The sequence below is a fragment of the Cupressus sempervirens genome, chromosome 7, assembly GCF_028749045.1.
Source record: "Cupressus sempervirens isolate cs-2001-9-10 chromosome 7, ASM2874904v1, whole genome shotgun sequence".
Taxonomy (NCBI): domain Eukaryota; kingdom Viridiplantae; phylum Streptophyta; class Pinopsida; order Cupressales; family Cupressaceae; genus Cupressus; species Cupressus sempervirens.
Genome location: NC_143124.1, coordinates 259499122 through 259524807, shown reverse-complemented (window position 1 = coordinate 259524807; position 25686 = coordinate 259499122). Strand labels below are relative to the sequence as shown.

Here is a 25686-nt window from a genome sequence, read left to right as displayed (position 1 = left end):
GCGTGGATTTAAATTCAATTCTTTTGCTGCTTTCAATCATCAATATCTTTGGATTTGGCCGTCAGCGCAGGAAGAGCACGGTTAGTCTACAAACCGTTGAAACCCTTGCCCTTTTCAGCTTCTGCATCTGAGTACTGATGATCGAAGTGTTTCAAGGTTCTTACAAATCACATGTTTTTTAAATTCATGTTATGAGATAATCACTTTCTTCTTACTGGTTTCCTTACAGTTGAGAAATGGGATGAGGAATCAAATCTGCGGGAGAGTTTCGAATTTCTTTGTACGAGAGAATTCAATATCGTGGATTTACCTCCCACATTTGAGCATCCGAGAGCATCGCCCGATTTCTTTGTAGATCTAGACTGTGTAACGAACGCTTCATGGGAGCTCATTAATTCATTTAACGACCTGCAAAACAAGGTGCTGGATTATATGAACGGATTAGCGAGAGCGTCCATTTTAACAGTAGGACCTTCTATACCCATGGCTTTTCTGGGAGGCAATCCGGTGGACACGCCGGTTGGAATAGGGGCAGATCACTCTGCCATCGTTGCTGTTGTAAAAAGTCATTACCATAACAAGCTTGATGTAAACTGTTGCAATTTTTGCATAAATTACTGCTTGAGAACACGCATACATATTGTGGATGCATTTAGCGGGAATACAATTTTATTTCAAGATAAGGATCTATTTCGTATAAGCAACTCCATTCTTACTTTTCTAGTCAAACTCTGTAAAAGCAGAGAATTAACAAATAGTTTTGGCTGTACAAAATCTACATTTTTTATCGCACTTCCATAATTCTTCGTGATAAAACTTGGACATTTCTCTTACACTTCTTTACAATAACACCAGCAGGTCTTTCGTCAATGGTAAATTTTTGTTCATTTTTATTTATCATCTGTAGTTGCTTTTCTTTTGTTGTTGCCACTACAACAAATCACGCCAGCATGAAATTCCATGGGAGCAGCACCTGCGAATAGCCATTGAGACCGATCAAAACAGCCTTAGAGCCTCATCCAGTGCAGCGCTTTGTGTGTGTCCTGTAATCACAGCACTCCATGAAGCATCATCTCTTTCATGCATTTTGTCAAACAATTATCTCACTTCCTGAATCGCTCTGCACTTAGCATACATGCCTATCACGGCATTCATCACGCCTATGCTCAAATGAAACCCAAGCGTAAGTCATTTGCCACAGATTTGAAAACCATGTTTAAGAGATTCCACGTCAGTGCAGACGCGCGAGTACAATATGTGTGAAGGGGAACTGATATGAAATGGACAGTTGTTCGTTGCATTTGATGAAACAGAGTGAATACATTTTGATGAAGTTATAGATGCTCTATCGTTTCTCAGGAAAATCATTTTAGGTCATTTGTGATGTCTTACATTAATGCTAAGAGTTTTATGCCAAGTTTTTTATGGGCTTCAATTCAATCATTCTTGAAACCACATGTAAAACTAGTTTGATGAGTTCTTAGGCGGAGCTTGACAGTCAAAACTGTGTTAATGAAAAATGAGTCAGGTTGCTTCCATTTAATTCAGCCTTTTTTTCATCGGATTCGGTTTACCACGTAAGCCAAATGTTTTCGGCCTCTGTTGAATTTTGGTGGTTTGATTTGTTTTGTAATCTATTTCATGTGCATTGATAGACAAAAGTTAGCTTTTTCTTTTCAATTTCGAGGGCTGTCAATAGCTTTTTGATCTATTTGTAAAGTTGAATAGTTTACAAAGAGTCCATCAATAATCAAGTCTTGCTGAGTGGAAGGCTCAGACATCATAAGTTATGAGGTTGAGATTTTGCTTCGGGTGATTAGACGGCTTGGATGCCCCTGAGTCCTTGGTTCTAAGTCGAAGAGGTTTCAGGCATGAGTGGGCTCGTATCGGATTCTTAAATCATCTTTGTGGTGACCTTTGCTGGTTGATAGCTAGCAGACTTCGTGCCTCACAGATCTGAACCCTCCATCAATTTTTTTTCCATGACTATGTTCTACAGCCCAATTGCTGAGGGGCAGGACAATGAGGTTGCTCTCATTAAATTTGATTAATTCTTTTAATTTATACCAAAAAAAAAAAAAACTCTATGTGAAAATCTTTAAAAAATTCTTTAGTGGAACCTTGAGTATATAAAGAGAATGGTCCAAAATATTGAGGCAAAGTCGGAAGACTTGTTCAGCTTCTTTCAATAGTTTACTTTCTAACGCTCACGGACAGGACTCCAGCTCAACCAGGCGTTTTTTCACGTCAATTTTATAGACCTCATAGCCGCTTCAGCAATTGAACCGCACTCGCATAATCCTATTGCAGTATTTCAAAATTAGCTGATATCACTATTGCCGAGTGGTTGGAAAAGGCCGGCATTTCAAGGCACTAACGTTGACCGTTTTTTTTACCTTGAATCAAATCCAATTTACTGTTTGAACAAGTCCCGGCTGTTTCTAGGTGTCTTCCAAATTATTTTCCTTGCTTTTTCGAGGAATGAACGTGCCTGCAACAGATCTGACTTGTATTATATGTATGCTAACTTTGATCTTCTACGATTGTCTCTGCTCCTGCTCTTACTCAAATATCATCTAACGCTTACCACTGGTTTGGTCTGCGATCAATGGCATCATCTTCATCGTTCCCCCAATCAAAAGACGAATATCAGACATTATCCGGAATTGAACCTCCGGGCATAAGGCGAAAGGTTTCTGAATCAACAGCATTGTATGATGTCTTCATCAATCACAGAGGCCCTGATTCCAAATATTCTCTCGCTCTTCCGCTCTATAATTCCCTCAAGGAGTTGGGAATAAGGGCTTTTCTTGATTTGGAAGAGATGGAACTTGGTCAGTCCTTTCCTTACACAATTGAGACCGCTATTCGCTCAGCTGCAGTTCACATTGCTATATTCTCCAAGAGATATGCAGAGTCCCCTTGGTGTTTAGCAGAGCTGCTTCTCATGTTACACAGCCCGGCTAAGATTATTCCCGTGTTTTATGAGGTGGAACCCTGGGCACTGCGCCATATAGAAAAGGGAGTCTACGCCGATGCATTCATTGCATATCAAAACAAGTCCAGGTACCTAGACAAGCTTAAGCAGTGGAAGGAAGCCCTCCAGTCTATTTCATTCACAACAGGTTATGAAATGAATAATTCCAAGTATGTTTCCTTTGCTTTCCTTCTTAGATTACAAATGGCTGCGTTTATTAGCTAAAATTTATTTCTTATGAAATTCAATTCTTTCCTTTTGAAGTATCAGTGATCATAGAAGCATAGTATCAGCAGTCCAAAGGGAAGTACAGAGGGCCAAGCCTTTGCATGTTGCCAGATATCCAGTAGCACTTGACAAGCTTGTACACGAATTTGAAAGGCGATGCCTTAATAACCTTGTTCAGGATTTTGAGATCCACTGTGGGTACAATAAAGAAGATGAAGGGAAGGCTAAGATCGTAGGCATCTTCGGAATGGGCGGAGTGGGTAAAACCACTCTTTCAAAAGAACTGTTTAATAGAAAGCGTCAACAGTATGATGGAGCTTGTTTCCTATTTGATGTCAGGGAAGCCTCATCTAGATGCAATCTACCTTCATTGCAAATGAAACTTCTCAAAGATCTTTTCGGTGAAAAAGATCTCAATTTTCAAAGTACAGAGGAAGGATTAAGCTGTATTTCTAATTGTTTAAAGAGAAGCAGTTCTTTGAGTTTCTTAATTGTTCTAGATGACGTTAATCACCTAAAACAGTTGGGTGCTTTTTCAATTATGGATATTTTGAAAAATGCTGGAAATAGTCTGGTAATAATTACAACTCGAGATGTAGGGTTGCTTATTGCCGAGGGAATCAATATAGGTTATTATTTGAAAGGAATGGATAAAGATGATGCCAGACAACTGTTCAGTTGGCACGCTTTCTCTCAACCTCATCCACCTAGCGGATATGACGAGCTTGTTGACGATTTCCTGGGCGTGTGTGGAGGTTTGCCTTTGTCTCTTCAAGTTCTGGGAAGTCATGTTCATGGCCGAGATGAAAATTATTGGAGGTCAGAGCTTCAAAAACTTGGTAGGACAATGCATCATGATATTAGAACAAGCCTTAAAGTAAGCTTTGATGCTTTAGCGACGGAGGAAAAACAAATTTTCATGGACATGGCATGTTTCTTTGTTGATCAATTAAAGTGTATAGCCATAAGTGTGTGGAAGGCATCGGGATGGAGCGCTGAAAATGGACTCCAAGCACTAAAGGACAAGTGTCTTGTTGAAGAAATAGAAGATCCCGTGCCTGTATTGAGAATGCACGACCACCTGCGGGACTTGGGGAGAGAAATGGCAAATGAAAGCCAACCTCATCGCTTGTGGCGTCCTCAGGATCTTCAAAACTTGGTATGCATGTTCGTCCTCCATATTTACGTGAATATCAAATTAAAGTGATATTTCAATCCCAGACTTCTGTGAATGCACTATATGTATGTCCATATTTCAAACTAAAATTATTCCCCTTTGTGAATGTAGGAATCAAAGGGATTTAAAAACCTTTTTGCTCAAACCAAAGGAAGGTGTTTCCATTCTATTTTTGACAAGTCCCTGAATTTTGAAGTTAAATTCTTTCTAGGGGAATCGGATGATAGTACAGAAGTGCCATCATGTTTGTTATTACTTCACCTTTGGTATCCGTATCTATATTCCGAATTAAATCATCTAAGGCATCCACAACATGAGGGTTTGAGAGTAAAGACAGGAATTCCTTCATGGATTCCGCTTCAAGATATTCAGTGTCTGAGAATCAGCAATGGATATTTCAAAAGATTGTGGCAGCATGATGCAGAGGTATTCTATTACTTTCCATAAGAAGTTCTCCATTAATCGTATGCATTATTGTGTCATTGTACGTATTCATCATTTTCAACATTGTAGGCTGTAAGCAATATTATTATTTTGTTTCATTTCCCTGGTGTTATAATTGTTCTATTAGATTGGCTAAAAGGAACAGTAATCATTTCAGGATCTTCAATGGTTGCTCAATTCTGGTTATTTATACTATTGAAGTTTTGGTAGATTCCTGATTATTTATACTTCTGACGGTTGAAAAATTACTTTTTTCGAGTTTCAGGCTCCCTCTGAACTGAAAAAGCTGGAAATTTATAGAACCTTTTTAGAAAAGAATCCAAATTTCTTAGGAATATTAACTAATGTGGAAAAGAAAGCCGAAAAAGAAGTCAACGAGGGTCCACAAATGTCAAAAATAAAGTCATCGATTGTGAAGACATGTAGAAGACTTTCAGGAACCCTGCCTACGATTTCTACCAGAGATTCGTCATCTTTTAAGGCCCAATTGAATGGTGGCTGGAATTCTGCAACTGTAAAGGCCCCGTTGAGCTTGCTTGAAGATCTAGTTACTCAATGAGCAAGATAATATTAAAGGAATCATACTAAACGGCACTTGTTGTCCAGGTCTTCGATCCTTGGAACTTTCTTCCATGAAAAATCTTATTGAATTGCAATTTGCAAGAGTTGAAACATTGATTCGTCTGAGCATTAACAAGTGTGAATTTCTGAAAATCATGACAGTGACATCTGATCTTATAAAGCTTGAAGAATTGAGCATTAGCGCATGCCCTATGCTTGAGGAGCCAAATCTTGGCCATCTGACCTGCCTGAGAAAGATAAGAATTGCAGATTGTAATATGGGCAGTGTACCAGGAATATCTAGTTTTGAGATGCTTGTTGAATTGAATGTTAGTAGATGTCCAAAGCTTCATGAATTGTCTCTTGCACATCTGAGTTGCCTGGAAAAACTTGAAGTCAAGCACTGTGATCATTTGGAAAGTGTGACTGGACCATCTGATCTCCTGAAGCTTGTAGAAGTTAGCATTTCTTGGTGTTGGATACTTCAGCTTGATTTGCATTTGGTGGGTTTGAACAGTCTCAAGAGGATAAAACTTGATAAGTTTGTCAAGGTGAAAAGTTTTGAGCTGAATGGTTGTAAAAATCTGGAAACAGTGTCAGGAATATCATTTGAAATGGTTCAAGTGATTAACATTTGTGGTTGTCCAGAGCTCATGAATTTTCCAGATATTTGCAGTCCAAGCTACCTAGAGCTGATTATCATTAATGGATGTAGAAAGCTCAATCACCTTAGGTTGACTAATTGTGCAATTTTGAAGAGACTATCCGGTAATTTTGATCTTAATGGATTATCCATATCGGATTGTCCAATGCTTAAGCAGCTGCCATCTTTTGAGCATCTAATTTACCTAGAGGAAATTCACATTCTCCAGTGCATGAGCCTGAAAACCATGACTCTACCAACGACTCTAAAGCGTCTTGAATTGAATTCTTGCAGGGAACTCAAATAAATTTTAGGAATTTGTCGGCTTACAAAACTTGCAGAGCTAAACATAAAAAATTGCCCCCAGCTCCGGCTTGAATTCGACCTTTCTAGCTTGAAATCCCTGAAAAGCATTACCATTGTTGAATGCTGTAATTATGATTTACATTTCAGGATTCTATAGGAGACTAAAGTAGGTTTTGATACTTTATCCAGTAACATTAGGTCGATAAGATAAGACCACATGGAAACGAGATTTAAAATATTCAAGACAAGAACCTGACCATGAGACACTAGGGATGATCTACTGCGCAGTTAGGAAGGATAAAATAACATTCAGCCTACCAAGAACAACTGTGAGTATAGGTAATGATGATGATCAGACATGTGGGCATGTTTGAAATTGGCTCCCAAGTATTATTACATAATTATTCAAAAATTCTAACAGTCTGTAAAGTTAAACCTAGAAAACCACACAAACCCCTCATAATGTGATAAAGGGATATTGCTAGGAACGTCACTATGTTTAACTTAATCAAAAGTTACTAGTTAACCGGTCTGCACATATCCATTTTATATTGTTTTTACGATTTACTAAAGATGACTTAGAGTTTCATTGTTATGTGAGAAAGAGTTGTGATGATACTCTCATTGAAACTAATTTATAATAAGAAAGATTAGTGTTGATACACATATGCGATATTTCAATGTTTTAAATATTTTATGAGAATGATAATGTAATGTTTTAAAGATGCACTTAGATGAAAATTAAATGGAATATAATATTGTAATGTTTTATTGATTGTACTTAGAATAAAAATGATTAGATGATACTTAATTGTATACGTTGATGAGAAGTATGAGAAATTGGATTTATGTTGTACGTGTTTGTATGTATGTATCCTATGTTATTTTATCGGGTTACTAATGTTTAAGTTGAGTGTGCAGGAAAGTGGAACCATGAAGATTAATGGGGAAACAAGGTTCAATCTTATGTGAACACGGTTAAGCCAAGGTGAATCTTTGGAAGATTCTAAACCTTGTTGTATTGTGTTTCTTTCGTAATGTGATTGTGCATGAATGTTATAGTCGGAGAGCATGATTAATTAGAGACATGTCATCGTGATGTGAAAAGTGTTCTACCGTGTGCGTGTGTGGGTGTCATTTGACACTTGTATTGTTTATGTGTAAATGACATGTCAAATAGGATTCTTTGGCATAAAGTCACTTAACCTGAGCCTAACCCTTGTTGTGAAATCAATTAAACCACCTTGGAGAGTGTTAGGAAGAGTCACCCTCTTGACAGAATTCGTGTTATAAGTTGATAGGAACTTTAGAGAGCCTAAAGTGTTTTCCAAGTGTTAATTGTGTGAAAATAAGTTACCCACATGGTAATAGTATGGGTTGGGAGGTTAAATATAATCATAAGTGGGTCTAAGGGACCTAGTGGACCCTGAAAAATAGTCATTTCCAAGCCAATTCGAAAATCATATTGTAACCTACCTTCTTTCTTCATTACACCACTTGGTTAAGTCCTCATTGGTGAAAAAACACAAAAGTAAGAGAGGTAGGTGAGGATGGAAGTGGAGGTCTTTATAGAGAGCTTGTGCCAACCTTGGTGATCATTCACCCACTCTCTAACTTTAGAGACATGCAGGGATTGGAAAGGGGAAAGTTTGGAAACGAAGTAGGATGAGGTCTTCAATCCATTGCCATAGCTTGTAAGCAGGTTAGTGCTTCATGCCATGCTATCTTTATATCTTATAGTTGAAATGGAAAATTGTAAGAGTGCCTTTTGTAGGATTGTTCTTGGGTTTCTTGTATTGTGTTGTATTGTGAGAGTGTGCTTTGTTCATGAAATTTCTTGGGGTCCCTTTAAACTTTTCTTGTGTTGTTTGATTGTTGAAATTTGTTCATGGGTGTGAAGGCTTCACTCACCCTTGGGAGGGAAGAACAAGCCTTGGGGTGAAGGGGTTAATTGGGCTTGAGATATAGTTGAGAACCTTGGAGGATGGCCTCCATTATATGCCATATGTCTTCATAAGTTGTTATGGATAGTAAGGAGAGTGATGGTGTGGTAAGAAGGTTGATGAAGTATGCTTTTCAAGGTGGTTGTAGTTGATGGTAGTATGAAGGGAGAATGCTTGTGAATAGCCCCGAAAGGGCATGGAAATTGTTGTTACAAATTTTATAGGATATGGCAAATCTCCTAATTGTGAGCCCAACTTCACCCAATGTTTATGATTCCATGTGTGAATCATTGTGCAAGCCTTGGTTGGGAATTGTAAATGTGATGTTAAACTGAGATATTCATGTTGGTTTTTGTTATTGTGATGATGTTTGAGTGTAACCTGGTTGAGCCTTGTTTCCCCTAGCGTGAGGGTGGTCTCCTGGAGGCCTAGGTTGGGAGGTGAGCCTCCATGGTTCCCTATTTGTCTCTCTTTTGTGCAGGTATTCTTTTAGAGAGTTTTGGAAGCCTGATGTTATGGAGTCCATTTCTTGCTTAGGAGCAGATGTATCCTCACAGGTTATGTGCAAGAATTTGTATTGTAAAGTGTGGTGTTGTTTCTATTTCATATATTCTTAGGAAGAGAAGTTGTTGGATAATTATCATATATGATCTTTCTATTGTGATTAGATTGATAGAATTCATGCTTAATATTGTATTGACAGAAATTTGAAAGGATCATATCAGAGAGGTTGTGTTGTACTGCTATTGATTCATTTATACTTAATTTGGAATGTGGAGAAAGAAAAACTCTGAGTATCTTGAAATTACAATAAGAATGAAACTGAACTTGCCACCTTGATATCTTATTTCTTTTATTGCAGAAGGGATAATTAAAAGTTTGATGCTTAGTAATGGGATTGATAAAGAAGTAAGGAATGCAATTGATAGAAGGAATAGTAGATAGTTTAAATCTTGGTATTGAATGATATTGAAGATAATGAAAACATTTGATGTATTAAAGGTTAGCTCAACACTTCTCTAGCATGTTTTTACATATGTTGTTTTAAACGACATCCCTTGTTTAAATGATCTAATGAGTTTATTAAATTAAAGGGTAAGAACAAGTTTAATAATTCATAATATATCATTATAATAATCCATGAAGGATGGCCTCTAGTAAGGGAGAAGAAAATCAAGATAATACATATCAGTGTAAGGAACATAAAAACTAACTAGCTGAAGGTGCCCATTTATCTCTCTGGAATTTATATGGAAAGGTAACTAAATGTCCTTCTTCTATTACAGAGTAATATTTTATTGGCTAAGAGTCTACCTAGGACTCTAAAGAAATAGGACATCCCTAGCTAGAAAGAATTTGAGAATAAACAATGAACTATAAAACCAAAATGTCTAATCACTATCTATGAAGAAACAAAATTAACAGGTATATATAATAATGCAAACATAAACGTTACTTGACTTTTGCGCTAGCTTTGAATTCCAAGGCACCACCTTTTCCATCCAAAACAATAAACAACTCTTGCCAATAAAATGGAATAGGTATTAAAATGCGGCAACGGCTACCCAACCAGTTATTTCGACTGGCTGGGTATACCATGCTGTCTCCACCCGTCTTCCTTCCATCTCTCTCTTACCGAGCCGGTTAACATCAATTTCGAGATTTTTTTGAAACTTTAAACTTCCATATAATACCGTGGATATCCGTGTATTTTCAGTCTATCGTTATTGAAGTGGTTTTTTTGTCCACATTGTTTTGGAATGTAGGTTGACCAAGGGTTTGGTATCCCTACAATCATAAGTGGTAACATCTTTATCTTCTTTCTAATTAAATATATGATAGGGAAAATGGAAGAATATTTTTTATATTCATTCATGAATTATTATAATTTTAATGATGATTTAACTATGACCATTTTTTATCTTGATAAAATTGCCTTATGTAGTAGGTGGATTTAACTATGACAATTTTATATCTTGATAAAATTGCCTTATGTAGTAGGTGGTGTGGCAGAGCATGGAAGACATTAACATGCAAGATGAAGGATCATTTTCTTTGATAAGTCAAGCTCATAACAACTCATATCAATTACAAATAAGTCATCTTAGTTATGTATGAATGTAGGTGTAAATAAGTCAGGCTAGCTATGTATGTATATGGATGTTATTATAAGAAATTGGCTAAATAACAAATTTAAACACTGATCTTATAAAGATAATTTTAAAAAAAATGTCTCCTTGATAACACGTTTTAGTTTGTTGCTTAAATATTTTTGTTATCATAGTACATTTGTCCATAGTGTATGCTATAAGTTAGATGTTGTCATAAGAGACAAATGCAATGTAAATGTTCAAGTTATGTCCCAAACCAATATGCATTTATTACTATTTATTATTTTACGAGCATTCAATTGCATTCATTTTTACCATTCATATATTTATTTGAACATCTATCACATTACAATAAAGCTTCAACTTGGTACACTAAAATGAATCTAGATGCTCTTAGTCATCTCATTATCACCTATGTTGCTAACACATGCTATCTTCAACCCTTTTTTTTTTTTCTTTTTTTTCTTTTTTTTCTAGAATTAGTCCTAGTAACATCCATCTCTCTCTCTCTCTCTCTCTCTCTCTCTCTCTCTCTCTCTCTCTCTCTCTCTTGCTATATATATATGACCATAGTTTAAAGTATACTAAAGGTGCACATTATGTACAATAGATCTATAAAATGAAAAATAAATTTGTGGATAGGAAAAATGGCCTAGAGGTCCAAACTTGATGATAGATACATGACTTGCATAAGGTATGAGTCATTACATTGATAGAGATTTATCATTTTCTAAACTAATGTCAATAAAATCTAAAATGTTCGTCAAGTTTCAACATCTTTGATTATTGAGTTAAGTTGGTATTCAATTTCTTGATTCAACATTAATTATTGAATCATTAGAATTTGTTCGCAATTCACTTGAATAATTTATTATTTTTATAACAGAAACAAATAAAGGATGCTTTCATCTCCAATCTTAATTATTTAGAAGATATCAATTTCTAATTGATGCATCCACCTTAACATTGATATTTATGCCCTTAGATAGCTAATTAACTAGTGAGAAGATACATTTTTCTTTGGCCATAATAACTTAATACCAATACTTCAAATACATAGTTGATTACAACATGCTAAGGAAACATATACTTAAAAGTATCATGAATACTCATTTGATCAAATTTGTCTTTGTTCTTAAGAACTTAATAATTGCACTCTTTTAATAAGTGGTCGATCATAACATGCTAACAAAACATGTACTTAAAACAATGTTCAATGTTAATTTGGTTGAGTTTGTCTTTGTCCTTGATAATTTCATACAAACAACACTTTTATAAGTAGTTGATTACAACATGATAAGAAAGTTCATACCTTAAAAAGTGGAATATTCATATGGTTAAGTTACCATAACTATATGAGAGGATGCAAAAAATTGCCAGACAATCTAATCCATAAGCAACAATTACTAGAATATTACGATTACAAATTCAAAATCGCATACCTCAAGCTTGTCAATGATAAGTAAAAAAATAACGTGAAAGATTAACCTATAATTGTCATGAGGTTTCCACAATCCATGTAGTATGTGCATTACTTGTGCATAAGTTGTGTACGTTTTTTGTGAATGAATATTTTAGATTGCACTCAACAATCCGTCTTTACAATCAATTTTCAAAAAACATATACAACTATTGATTCATTTAGAATCATATAAACAATGCTTCTAAATAGATGAACCAATTTAATGCTCCCCATACAACCATCAATACATAAGTGAATTGGTCATGTTGTAAATTGTCAACAATGAAACTAGATATTTTGTGTGAAGTAGAAGAAGATGTTCATGAAGGGACATAACACATGGGCAACGGCTACCCAGCCAGTTATTTTGACTGGCTGGGTGTGCCATGTCGTCTCCTTCTGTCTCTCTCGTACCTGACCGCTTCTGCCTCTGTATGATGCCTGACAATAGTCTGTCCTTGCTATAAGTTTTAATGTTGGGCGCTGACAGTACGTTTGGTAAAATTTACTTTCCTAGTTTTAGAAATAAATGCATCTCCACATTCGTTGCTTTAAAATTAAGAGAGTACATTTTATACTTTCCTTGAGTAAATTTTTAGTTTTTCAAAACATTATAATATTAAAAAAATTATGATTTCATTTAAGAAATTAAAATTTATAATATCTTACTTTCACACAAATGCATCTCATCTCAAAATTTGCCGGGAGATAACATTTTTTGCTTTCACTATTCACCTAAAGTCACTATAGAATAATTTTTTATTTTCCAATCAAAATTGTTTTATAATATTATTATTTTAAAAATATATGATTTCATTTAAGAAATTAAAATTCTATAATAGCTTGTTAAAATATATATTGTAAATTTTTATTTTTCTAATTTAAGAGTCATTTATAAGATTTTTTTTAAAAATAAATTTTTATATCATGTCTGAAGTATAAAATGTACTCTCTTAATTTTAAAGCAATGAATGTGGAGATGCATTTATTTCTAAAACTAGGAAAGTAAATTTTACCAAACGTACTATCAGCGCCCGACGTTAAAACTTATAGCAAGCATAGAGTATTGTCAGGCATCATACAGAGGCAGAAGCGGTCAGGTACGAGAGAGACGGAAGGAGACGACATGGCACACCTAGCCAGTCGAAATAACTGGCTGGGTAGCCGTTGCCCATGTGTTATGTCCCTTCATGAACATCTTCTTCTACTTCACACAAAATATCTAGTTTCATTGTTGACAATTTACAACATGACCAATTCACTTATGTATTGATGGTTGTATGGGGAGAATTAAATTGGTTCATCTATTTAGAAGCATTGTTTATATGATTCTAAATGAATCAATAGTTGTATATGTTTTTTGTAAATCGATTGTAAAGACGGATTGTTGAGTGCAATCTAAAATATTCATTCACAAAAAACATACACCGCAAGATGCTACAGGTAAGGGTAAGGCTCAAATGCAGGATAAGGATGGATTTACCCCTGTTCGCCCTCGAGCTAAGGGACGTGGTCAAAAGAGGCCTTTGAAAGAAAGATTATCTGATTCAGGTTTTAACCGCTTTGAGGTGCTGGATAGTATGGTTCTAGAGGAGGGTATTCCTCCTCCTATCTCTTCTGATCCAGTTTGCCCAGATGAGAGATCTGTTCCTAATGATGTTTGTGGGGGATCCCAAGTTGTAGTATATCAGAACTGTGAGGTCCCTGTAGCTCCTGTGACAGAGGCTCTGGTGACTCCTGTAGTATTGGAGGATAATGATGTTGTTTTAGCTGACTTGGTTAAGGATGTGCTACCATCAGGTAAGGGCAAGGGATCTCCTCTCCCCTTGGGGTTGATGTCTCGACCCTTTAAGAGGGCTTCTTCTACTCCCCCTCTAAGGAGTGGGTGCAAAATAGACCAAGAGAAGATTAAACTCACAGGAGATATATTGATTGAGTCTGGTTCAGTGAAACCTTTGGATTCTCATTTTCCCAATTCTACCCAATGATGATTATTCTCTCATGGAATGTAAGGGGGTTGAATAGCATCCCTAGACAAAAGGCTATTCATAACTTAGTGGTTGATCATAGTCCTGATGTTTTTTGTATCCAAGAGACTAAGCTCTCTATGGAGTCTATGGTCCAACATGCCACTAGTATTTGGTCTCATGGCCAATGCCAGTGTGTTGGGGCAATAGGCAATGCGGGTGGTTTAGCTATATTTTGGGATCCTCAAAAAATTTCTCCTCTTGGCTGGATGTCTTCTCGCTCAGCTCTCTCTATGGTAGCTTCTGCTCTAGAATCAGGAGAGGTAATCATGGTTGCTAATGTGTATGCACCTGTTGATCTTGTGGGAAAGGAGGAACTTTGGGAACATATTCAATATGTTAGAAATTGTCATCCTTATCATCCTTGGGTGTTAGCAGGGGACTTTAATTCAGTTTTAAGTCTGGAGGAGAAGCATGGTGGTTTGGCTAGATTGGGGCCTTCTTCTGCTCTTCTTCGGCAACACATATCTCTTTTGCATCTCTCTGATGTTAAGCCTTCTAATGGTCTCTATACCTGGAATAATCCCAGGACTGGTGTTGCTGCTATCTCAGAACATCTGGATAGATTTCTTGTTTCTTACTTCTGGGTTAGTGGCACCCTTACTATCTCTTCAGAAATCCTTGATTGGAGGGGTTCAGATAATTGGCCAATCAAATTTTTTGCTATAGGGGCTTATGTTCCGAAGCATCCTCCTTTTAAGTTCTAGTTAATGTGGCTTCGTGACTCCTCTCTTCATGATTTTGTTTTTTGTTGGTGGAAAGATGGTGCTCCTGCATATGGTACTACAATGTTCTCATTTTCTAAAAGGCTTCAATATGTTAAAAGGCAGCTCAAGATATGGAATAGGGAATGCTTTGGGAACCTTCACTTTATGAAGAGGCTTGCTCAAAAAGATCTTGATGTCATCACAAGGGAGATTAGAGATCGAGGTTTCTCAGAGGATCTTGGCAAGGCTGAATCCGTTGCTTCTAGAGCTCTAGAAGAATGGGAACTTCGAGAGGAAATTTTTTGGAAGCAAAAGGCTAGAGTTGATTGGCTCCAGGAAGGTGATCGAAACACTGCATTTTTCCATAAAACAGTGCAATCTCGTCGGAATCAGAGCACTATCTCTTCTTTGGTTAATTCTCAAGGTATCCAACTGAATTCCTTGCCAGCTTTGTTCCAGGAGGCTATTTGGTACTTCTCTACCCTCTTCTTTGAGGACTCTCCTCCTGCTAATAATGAAGAAAATCTTATTTTGTCCTGTATTCCTTCCCTTATCACTCAGGAAATAAATGATTACCTCATGTGTCCTATCTCTTTGGAAGAGCTAGAGGAGGTGGTCTTTGGCATGCCTAAGGGGAAGGCTCCTAGTCCTGATGGCTTTCCAGTTGAATTATTTCAGGAATTTTGGGACATCATTAATCATGATTTGTTGGAGGTGGTTAAAGAATCCTATGCTAGCAAGTAGATGCTTCGAGCTTTGAACTCTACATTCTTGACTCTTATTCCTAAGAGAGAGGGTGCTAATCAATTGGATTTTTTTAGACCAATTGCCTTATGTAATGTGGTTTACAAAGTTATTACTAAGTTGATTGCTGAGAGACTGAAAAGGTGGCTTCCCATTATTATCTCAGAAGAACAAGGTGGTTTTGTTGCTGGCAGACAAATTTTGGATGGGGTGGTTATTGCTACTGAGGCTATTCACTCTATGGCTACTTCAAGGGAGAGAGCCATGTTTGTTAAGCTGGATATGGCTAAGGTCTATGATAGAGTTAAATGGAGCTTCCTAAGGAGTATTCTTCTTTCTTTTGGATTTAGCTCTGACTGGGTGAGTTGGATTATGAGTTGTGTTACTTCTGCCTCTTTTTCTGTTCTTATTAATGGTCAACCTTCTCAACTATTTGGTGCTTCTAGAGGCCTCCGCCAGGGTGACCCTCTCTCCCCATATCTATTCATCATCATGGCTGAAGGCTTGGGAAGATTCATTAAGCATCAGGCGTCCCAGAATTCTATTCAAGGCTAGCGGTGGGGTAATGGCTTACCTTCTCTTTCCCATCTTCAATTTGTTGATGATTCTGCTCTTGCCGGTCTTGCTAGGATCAAGGAAGTTGAAGCCTTTCGACATGCTTTGAATGTTTATTTGGAAGCTTCAGGCCAGAAAGTTAATGAGCACAAATCTTCCATTTACTTTTTTAACACTCCTGATTCTATTCAGCACAAGATTGTTGGTATCCTACGGTTTCAGATAGGATCACTTCCTTTGACTTATCTTGGCATTCCTATTGCTATTTCCAGGCAGCCACGTCTCTTCTGGCAAAATTTGAGTACCAAGCTTTAGGATAAGGTAAATCATTGGACTCATAGATGGCTTTCTACTGCTGCCCGGGTTACTCTTCTTCAAGCTGTTATCCAAGCTCTTCCTACTTATAGAAGCATGGTTCATGCTGCACCTATTTAATTTCTCAAGGAGTTTGATGCTCTTTCTCAACAATTCCTTTGGAGTGGTAATTTGCGTAGTACTAAATGGAGCTTGGTTAATTGGGCAACTGTTTGTAGGCCTAAAAAGGAGGGTGGTCTTGGTCTTCGATCTGCTCTATTGAGTAGTCAAGCTTTGGCTGCTAAACTTTATTGGCGATGGTGCTCTGGACAACATCAACTTTGGGCTTGTATTATCACTCATAAATATTTTCATGGTGCTGATCCTTGCTCTGTTTCTGCACTTCCTCTTGAAGGTCGTGGCTCAATGGTTTGGCATACTTTGAAGACAGGTGCGATGTTGGTGAAGAGGGGTCTGTTTTGGATATGTAAAGGAGGTTCTCAAGCTTTTGTTTGGTCTGATGCTTGGGATGGATTCCCTTCCATTTTATCCATATACCCTCATCTTCAACCTCTTTGTGACTCTTTTCTTGCCACTGGATGGGATAAAGTAGCTCATTACAAGACTCCTTATCAATTGGGACCTGTTGTTGGTTACAGATGGAAGCATTCTTCTGATTGGCCTCCTGGAGGTACAAACATGGATCGTCAGGAGCTTTCTCAAATTCTGGCCTCTAGAGAGTGTTCTTCTTTGCTTGGTCTAGATGTTTTGGCTTGGGGCGGTACCTTGTCTGGTAAATATCATGTCTCTACTGGGTATCAGGAGATAACTAGACAATTATTTGGGGATGCTGAGGTCCCTTGGTGGAAGCAAGTTTGGAATAAAGTTTCTTGGTCCAAGTGCAATTTTTTCATGTGGCTAGTGGCTCACAACTGTTGTCTTACCCGGGATAATCTTTGTAAATGTGGATTTCAGGGCCCCTCTTATTGTGTTTTGTGTGGTAATGGAGAGGAGTTTGTCTCCCATCTGTTCTTCCATTGCTCCTATTCTACTCAAATATGGCACCTTTGGTGGAGCGCTTGGGGTTGCTCTTGTCGGCATGCTTCCTCTTTGCCTGAGTTCTGGGCCCACTTGGGTAGTGCTCCCTCCAAGTCTTCTTCTCTCCATGCTGCTTGGATTGCTGGCCCATCTTTCATACTTTGGCATATTTGGTTGGAGAGGAATCTTCACATATTCCAAGATGTTCGACTTGGTGTTTTGCATCTTTGGTGGAAAATATCACATTCTCTTCAGGAAACTATTCTTGTGAAGTGTGAGCTTGATGGGGGTATGGATCCGATTGATCTTGCTATCTGTAATCACCTCAATTTTCATCTATAGGATGGGGCTATAGCTCATAAGTTTCCTTCTATGTCCAGGCAGCTTCACCATCAGAGGAAGGGTCGGGTTAACCGAGATGGGCACTGGACTCCTCCTCCCTGTGGAGTTCTAAAAATTAACACTGATGGTTCTTCCCGTGGGAATCTTGGTCCGGCTAGTATTGGCGGAGTGGTTCGTTGTAGTTCTGGGGATGTTAAATTTTCTTTCTCAGTTCATAAGGGTGATTATACTAACAATCTCATGGAAGCTCAGGCTATTTTATATGCTATGGAATAGTGTTGCTTGCGGGGATGGAGTAAGATTATCTGTGAGTCTGATTCACAGGTGGTGGTGAACATGCTTGCTTCGCAAGAGCTTGAGGATGTTAGTTGGCAACTGGCCACTGTTATTAAGCAGATTCTTTTCTTCTCTTCCTCTTTTCAGTTCATTAGGTTCACGTATATTCCTCATGAATGGAATAGAACTGCTGATTGTTTAGCCAAATGGGCTTCTAGTCATGATCCGGGTTGGAATATTAGGGATAGGAGGCAACTGTCCTTTGAGATGGTGCAAGAATTTGAATATCTTGTTGCTCAGGATCGAGCTCCTTGTTGAGCTCTCCTTGTTGTACTCCTTTCTGTCTTAATAAATTTTTACCCCTCTTTTTGCTTATAGCAATTTAATTTTTGTTTTAATTATAATTTCAAGTTTTAATATTTAAAATTATCATTTTTTATTAGTTCAATTTTTTAAGTTCTTATAATTGAATTATAGGTCCAACTTTTTTAAAGTTTATTTTTGTCTTCTAATCCAAAAAATATTGACAAAAACAAATTCAATAATAACATGCAACATTTTAACTTGTCATTAACAAGATAAAATTTAACAAAATATAAGTGAGATGGGAAAAATATGGTGTAAAATAAGGATAAAAATATAGCAATCTTTAAAATACAATATCAACAATTAACAAGTGTCGTAGTGGCATGTACTTGAATAATAATAAATTGTATTTGTATTAATATTATTAAATATAAATTATTATTTTTATATATTATTAAATAAATTTAATTTAATATAATTCAAATATTAGTATAAAAGGATAAATAATTTAATTGTAAAGATTAAAATAGAGAATTTATAATTAACAAATTATAAGTATAATTATAAAATAAATAAATAAAATATTTTTAAAAATAATACTTGTAATGTATTGATATTAAAATTAAGACTAAGAAATTAATTGACAAAGTTTTAATTATTATATTAATAATTTTCTTAAATAAGAAAATTTAACTAAAATAGTAGCTAAAAATAAACACTTAATTGATTATGATGTATGATTAGTTTTATGTAGATTCTCCAAAGGTACAAAAGTATAATATGTTTTTTCTCCAAAGGTACAAAAGTAGAAAATCTTTTTTCTCCAAAGGTACAAAATTTCAAAATTTAAAGTTACATGACAACTCTATTTCTTCAAACGTTAACAATTTATTAAGCTAGATTATAAGTTAGTTTCTATGAATAATTTACTTTATAAAATTATTACACTCATGAGAATGGTTGAAAAAAATATTTACATTAAAAAATTATGAAATACACATCACAAATATATATAAAATTTTAATATAAACTATTTTATGTAGGATTGTTTGTTTATTAGTACCCAAACTTATTATATTTTTAAATAATATTAATATTTATGTTATATATGTCTAACTAAGATAAATAGTAAAATTTATATAAAAAAAATAATTTAAAATTTCAAAATTTCAAAATTTAAAGTTACATGACAACTTGATTTCTTCAAACTTTAACAGTTTATTAAGCTAGATTATAGGTTAGTTTCTATTAATAATCTACTTTATAAAACTATTACACTCATGAGAATGGTTGAACAAAATATTTAAATTAAAAAATTATGAAATACACATCACAAAAATATATAAAATTTTAATATAAATTATTTTATGTAGGATTATTTGTTTATTACTACTCAAACTTATTATATTTTTAAATAATATTAATATTTATGTTATATATGTCTAACTAAAATAAATAGTAAGATTTATATAAAAATAACAGTTTAAAAGTAACATTATTAATATTAAGTTCGATTAATAAATCTATATAAAACTAATCATACAACATAATCAATTAAGTATTTATCTTTTAGTTACTATTTTAGTTAAATTTTCTTATTTAAGAAAATTATTAATATAATAATTAAAACTTTGTCAATTAATTTCTTAGTCTTAATTTTAATATCAATACATTACAAGTATTATTTTAAAAACTTTTTTTTTTAAATTTTAAATTATACTTATAATTTGTTAATTATAAATTCTCTATTTTAATCTTCACAATTAAATTATTTATCCTTTTATACTAATATTTGAATTATATTAAATTAAATTTATTTAATAATATATAAAAATAGTAATTTATATTTAATAATATTAATACATATACAATTTATTATTATGCAAGTACATGCCACTACGACACTTGTTATTAATTGTTGATATTGTATTTTAAAGATTGCTATATTTTTATCCTTATTTTACATCATATTTTGCCCATCTCACTTATATTTTGTTAAATTTTATCTTGTTAATGACAAGTTAAAATGTTGCATGTTATTATTGAATTTGTTTTTGTCAATATTTTTTGGATTAGAAGACAAAAATAAACTTTTAAAAAGCTGGACCTATAATTCAATTATGAGAACTTAAAAAATTGAACTAATCAAAAATAATAATTTTAAATATTAAAACTTCAAATTATAATAAAAACAAAAATTAGATTGATATATTTAATAAATAAAATTTTAAATTCAGACATACGTAAAAATTTATTTTTAAAAAAAATCTTATAAATGACTCTTAAATTAGAAAAATAAAAATTTACAATAGATATTTTAACAAGCTATTATAGACTTTTAATTTCTTAAATGAAATCATATATTTTTAAAATAATAATATTATAAGACAATTTTGATTGGAAAATAAAAAATTATTCTATAGTCACTTTAAGTGAATAGTGAAAGCAAAAAATGTTATCTCCGAGGAAAATTTTGAGATGAGATGCATTTGTGTGAAAGTAAGATATTATAAATTTTAATTTCTTAAATGAAATCATAATTTTTTTAATATTATGAAGTTTTGAAAAATAAAAACTTACTTAGGGAAAGTATAAAATGTACTCACTTAATTTTAAAGCAACAAATTTTGAGATGCATAAAATTAAGAAAGTAAAATTTACCAAATGTAATGGGGGCGCTTTCAAACTTACAGCAAGCACGAAGTATTATCAGGAATCATACGGAGGCAGAACTGGTCCGGTACGGGAGAGACGGAAGGAAGACGAACGGAAACGGCATGGCACACCCAACCAGTCTAAATAACTGGCTGGGTAGCCATTGCCCATCTTCTATGTGTTTTAAGAAGGGAAGATAAAGTTATTATGTGAAAGAGCACCTAGGAGGACGCACAAACTGTCCTATCGACTCTCCACCTACTCCCACTCATTCCTAGGCACCCATGTGGCATGTTAAAATGATGAGAATTGGGTGCATTTTATTGTGTTAAGTTTTCAAACAAAACAAACTTTCCCAAAGTTAAGTAGACCTAAAGCATGCGCTTGAAAACAAGGGTAAGCTTAAATTGCAAGATGTTGAGTGATATGACAGCTTTTAATATACTCATGATGTAAGCCTAGTCCCCTAGCTTAGGCAAAATAGGAATAATAAAGTGATATTTCTAAGTAGGATTGAATCTTAACTTAATTTTTGTTTGAAATTTAAATGTGACATGTAAATTAACATGGGTATGTTATAGTGGATATGCATATATAAATAGGTTATAGTTGTTGATCATTTAGATGGGTATACTAATATGTTATTGAATGTAAGACATTTGATTCTAGCTTAAAGGTGATTAAAGATATGTGGGGATGAAATGGGTAGCTAGGGATATGTCTTATATTATTTTTATTTATGTAAATATATATATAATATTATATTATTTAGGTATATATTATTTAAACTATATTATATTATTTAGACATTCATTATATTAACTAGTGGTTACTTTGGTCGAGTGTAGTATAGATAAAACAAATCAGTAGGGTACTTAATTTTGAATATGGATTGTCGATATTTGGATGTCAATATAAGGAGGTACGGGATTAGATGATAATCTAATCGGGTTAATATTTGCACAAAAATGCCAAATATAGTAACTTGATTTAATACTAAATAATATCAATGTTAGCATTTTCATGGAAGATGTAAACTAAGAAGAGGAAATATAGGTGCTTGTAAGTTATAACTATCATACAAGTCAACTCATAATAGTACGTGTAATATTACTTAATGTAATGATAACCCGAATATTGACGGAGGCAAATTGGTTAAGGATTCATCCTCTCGTTGCAGTTCTAAGTGCTACCGTCATTGTATTTACATAAGTTAAATCACACTGGCACATCAGAGTGTCGTGGTTTCGGTACAGAAGAATCCTATCTCGTAAACTATATTCCCGAGTGGAACCATCTTGATCCGTTGTGATCTTAAAGGACCCCAAGTTTAAATATGGATAGCGTATCCTTTAATCTGATCGAAAAATTCAGTTAGGTAATTCTGGGTCTTCATCATAAACTATAAGATTAGAATGCTGCACACACATTTAAATTAAGCAAAGTAACAATCAAGTACAAACGCAACCCGACAGGAGTATAATTCCCCTTCGCGGTGCACCCCAAATCATTCAGGGCCCATTTGGTGAGTGGAATAGGAATACGTATTCTGGAATACATATTTTGGAATAGAACGTATTCTTGTTCTCCATTTGGTTCAGCCAATATTTGATGGGAATTTGCGGACCTGAAAATTTATGTTTTCTAAAATAAAAAAAATGGAATAGGAATACGTATTCCAATACCACCTATTTTGGTGGAATTGCAAAACCCCATTTTTGTGCCAAAAATGGAATACGTATTCCATTTTTGCTTTGTATTCCAATCCCGTTTTGGTGCATCCAAACAAGGAATTCACAATTATTGGAATACGTATTCCAGAATACGTATTCCTATTCCGCTCACCAAACGAACCCTCAGTTAATCAAGAAACGTTAAGGTAGTTTACGAGAAACAAGAAAAGAAATTGTTGTGTTCTTCTGTTAAAATTTATGGCATGACATGTGTACGGCATAACATTGCCACCTACACTCATCAAACTAAAAATGCAGCGGTGCATGAAACTACAATTTGCAGAAGGAATAGGCCATCTGACAGAGCTTAGGGAGCTGCATATTAGTGAGTGTCCAGTTATTGAGGAGATGCCACTAGTTGTTTATGGTCAAAGATGGCTGGCAATGATCGCGGCAGTAGCCCATCTTCCAAAGCTTACAGATATGTGCATTGGTGAGTGTGAGCCAATTGAGAGGTTACTAGATCTTGCGGTATCAAGCTGCTTGGAGAGGGTTAATATTTTCTCTTGTGATAAACTCCATAGCCTAACACTGCCAAGAACCCTCGTTAGCCTCATAGTATGCAGGTGCAGAGAATTGCAAATCATCACTGCACTAGGCAGTCTTCCAAACCTTACATATCTGTGTATTAGTGAATGTGAGGAGGTTGAGAGGCTACCAGATCTTCCTGGACTCAGAGACTTGGTCATTGACTCGTGTCAAAAGCTGCACAACGTGGCATTGCCCACGACAGTCACAAAACTCACGCTGCAGCGGTGCAGAAATTTCAAGACGGTGGGAGCAATGGGACATCTCACACAGCTTAGAGAGCTACATATTATTGACTGTTCAGTGACTGAGGAGATGCCAGTTGTTTGTGGCCTGGATTGCCTGGAAAGTATTACGATTGACGGATGGAGTAAGTTCAGTCATCTTCATGTGACTGATTGTGCAATTCTGAAAGCCATTATGGTTAACCTTGATATGGGCCATCTTGCCGAGTTGTGGATCTCAGATTGTCCGGAGCTTGAAGAGTTGCCTGGCTTTTCAGATTTAACTTGCTTGGTGGCGATTCGCATATTCAGATGTGGTAAGCTACAGAAAGTAACATTTCCAAGAACATTGAAGAATCTTCAATTGGAATGTTGTAAAGAACTGAATAGTATGTCAGAAATATCCCATCTCAAGAATCTGGTAGAGCTTATTATTTCTGGATGTGGGAAGCTCGAGATCTAATTGCGTCTTGAGTGGATGAGCTCTCTCCAGAGAATTACATTTGATTGTTGTGGGAAAATGATTGTAATCGATTATTGTGATAAGTTGCAGAGCATATTACTGCCAACCACGCTCATCAAACTCACAGTGCGCAACTGCAGAGAATTGAGAAAAGTGAAAGGAATCCGCAATCTCACAAAGCTTGAAGAGTTGTCCATTTCGGAGTGTCCTGAGCTTGAGGAATTCTCAGGTTTTGCTAATCTGAGCAGCTTGACCAAACTCAAAGTTCAAGGGTGCAGAGGGTCACATATATTGGCAGCAATTAAAAATCTCACAAAGCTTGAAGAGTTGTCTATTTCTGAGCCACGTTTTGCCAAACTGAGCCTCTTGAAGATGCTTGCAATCAATTCATTTGAGAACATTCACAACCTTATAACACTGCCTTCTACACTGATCAAACTCAAAGTTCAGGGGTGCACAGAGTTGCCAATGCTTGGCAGGCTGAGCTGTTTGAAGACCATAGTCATTGACTCTTGTGAAACACTGGAGAACATACAAAGTATTGGAGAATTGCAAGCATTGGAAGCGCTTCAGATTTTATATTGTACTAATGCAGCAATACGGGACTGCATTTCCAACCTCAAGGTATTTATGTCAACCCTTCCCTCCATTTAACAGAGTCTTCCCTTTTCTATTGACGGTCATTCTTAAATCTTAGATTTAAACATATACACTAAGACAAAATTAAGCCTGGAAAAAACATCACACACGAAAATAAGCTTGAAAAAAATAAGTCAAGACTTACTTTGACTATCATTCTCAATGAACTCTTTGTTTTATTCACTTTTAACATTGTGTAAATCGATAAGTAGGAGATGATTTCCACAGCTAGTCCACTGTAGTTAAGCGCGCTCAGGCTGGAGTAGTACTGGGATGGGTGACCTCCCGGGAAGTCCCGGTGCTTCACCCCTGTGAGCATCACCTAGATCCAATGAGTGCTGAGTGTTCCATTTATTATCATGAGAGATGGATTCATGTTGAATCACTACTCATGAAACGTGGGTCATCGAGTTTGACTCAAAAATCACACAGTTAAATCCTGATATTCACATCACAATTTGACTAGCTGTGGAAATCATCTCCTACTTATCAATTGATGAGCTTAAGGGGCTTCCTAATGAATGGTTCATAAGGCACAACACTTGGTGAAGGTTTTGCAAATGGGGTTGCAAGCTTTGGGTTTAACTGTGGAGGAAACTCTGTAGTTAAGCGCGCTCAGGCTGGAGTAGTACTGGGATGGGTGACCTCCCGGGAAGTCCCGGTGCTTCACCCCTGTGAGCATCACCTAGATCCAATGAGTGCTGAGTGTTCCATTTATTATCATGAGAGATGGATTCATGTTGAATCACTACTCATGAAACGTGGGTCATCGAGTTTGACTCAAAAATCACACAGTTAAATCCTGATATTCACATCACAATTGTGTAAATCTTCAATGTTTCAAGTGGATCTTTAAATTATTATAAATTCCTTTGCATTGACAAAGACCTTTGTACTCATTCATTTCAGCACGTGCCGTCAAACTTTATTCAAGTGGTTGGAAGAGCAGCGGAGGGAGCGATTTCACATTTGATTGCTTATTCGCTTTCTGCGGCTTCTCCTCACCTTTGGCGTTCACCGAGTGATGTGAACATCATATACGGTGTGGTTATGGGGAGTAGCACTGTACCATCTCACACCATAAACGAGTCTCTTGAAGATTCTATGTGGAAATTTAACCTGCCACAAGGAGAATGGATAATTACCACGATCATTATAGGCCAAGATTATGTACCGTTTTGCTTGCAATATAGTCGAATAATGGTGAGGTGGCGTTTATGGACCGTGGGAACACGAAAAGTTTCCATAATCTGCCACGCTTTAACTAGACTTATTGATAAGCTACATCAGAAATAAGACAAAT

The 25686-nt window shown here is 35.6% G+C and overlaps 1 pseudogene across 1 annotated transcript; it reads left to right on the top strand.

Annotated features, from left to right (window-relative positions):
- Positions 1-2590: 2590 nt before the first annotated feature.
- LOC149546439 (disease resistance protein RPP4-like) lies at positions 2591-25679 on the top strand (annotated as a pseudogene). Its single transcript, XR_016354252.1, has 8 exons — positions 2591-3147; positions 3242-4364; positions 4494-4808; positions 5092-6464; positions 22738-22789; positions 23096-23952; positions 24097-24368; positions 25293-25679. The product of XR_016354252.1 is annotated as a disease resistance protein RPP4-like (transcript).
- Positions 25680-25686: the final 7 nt, after the last annotated feature.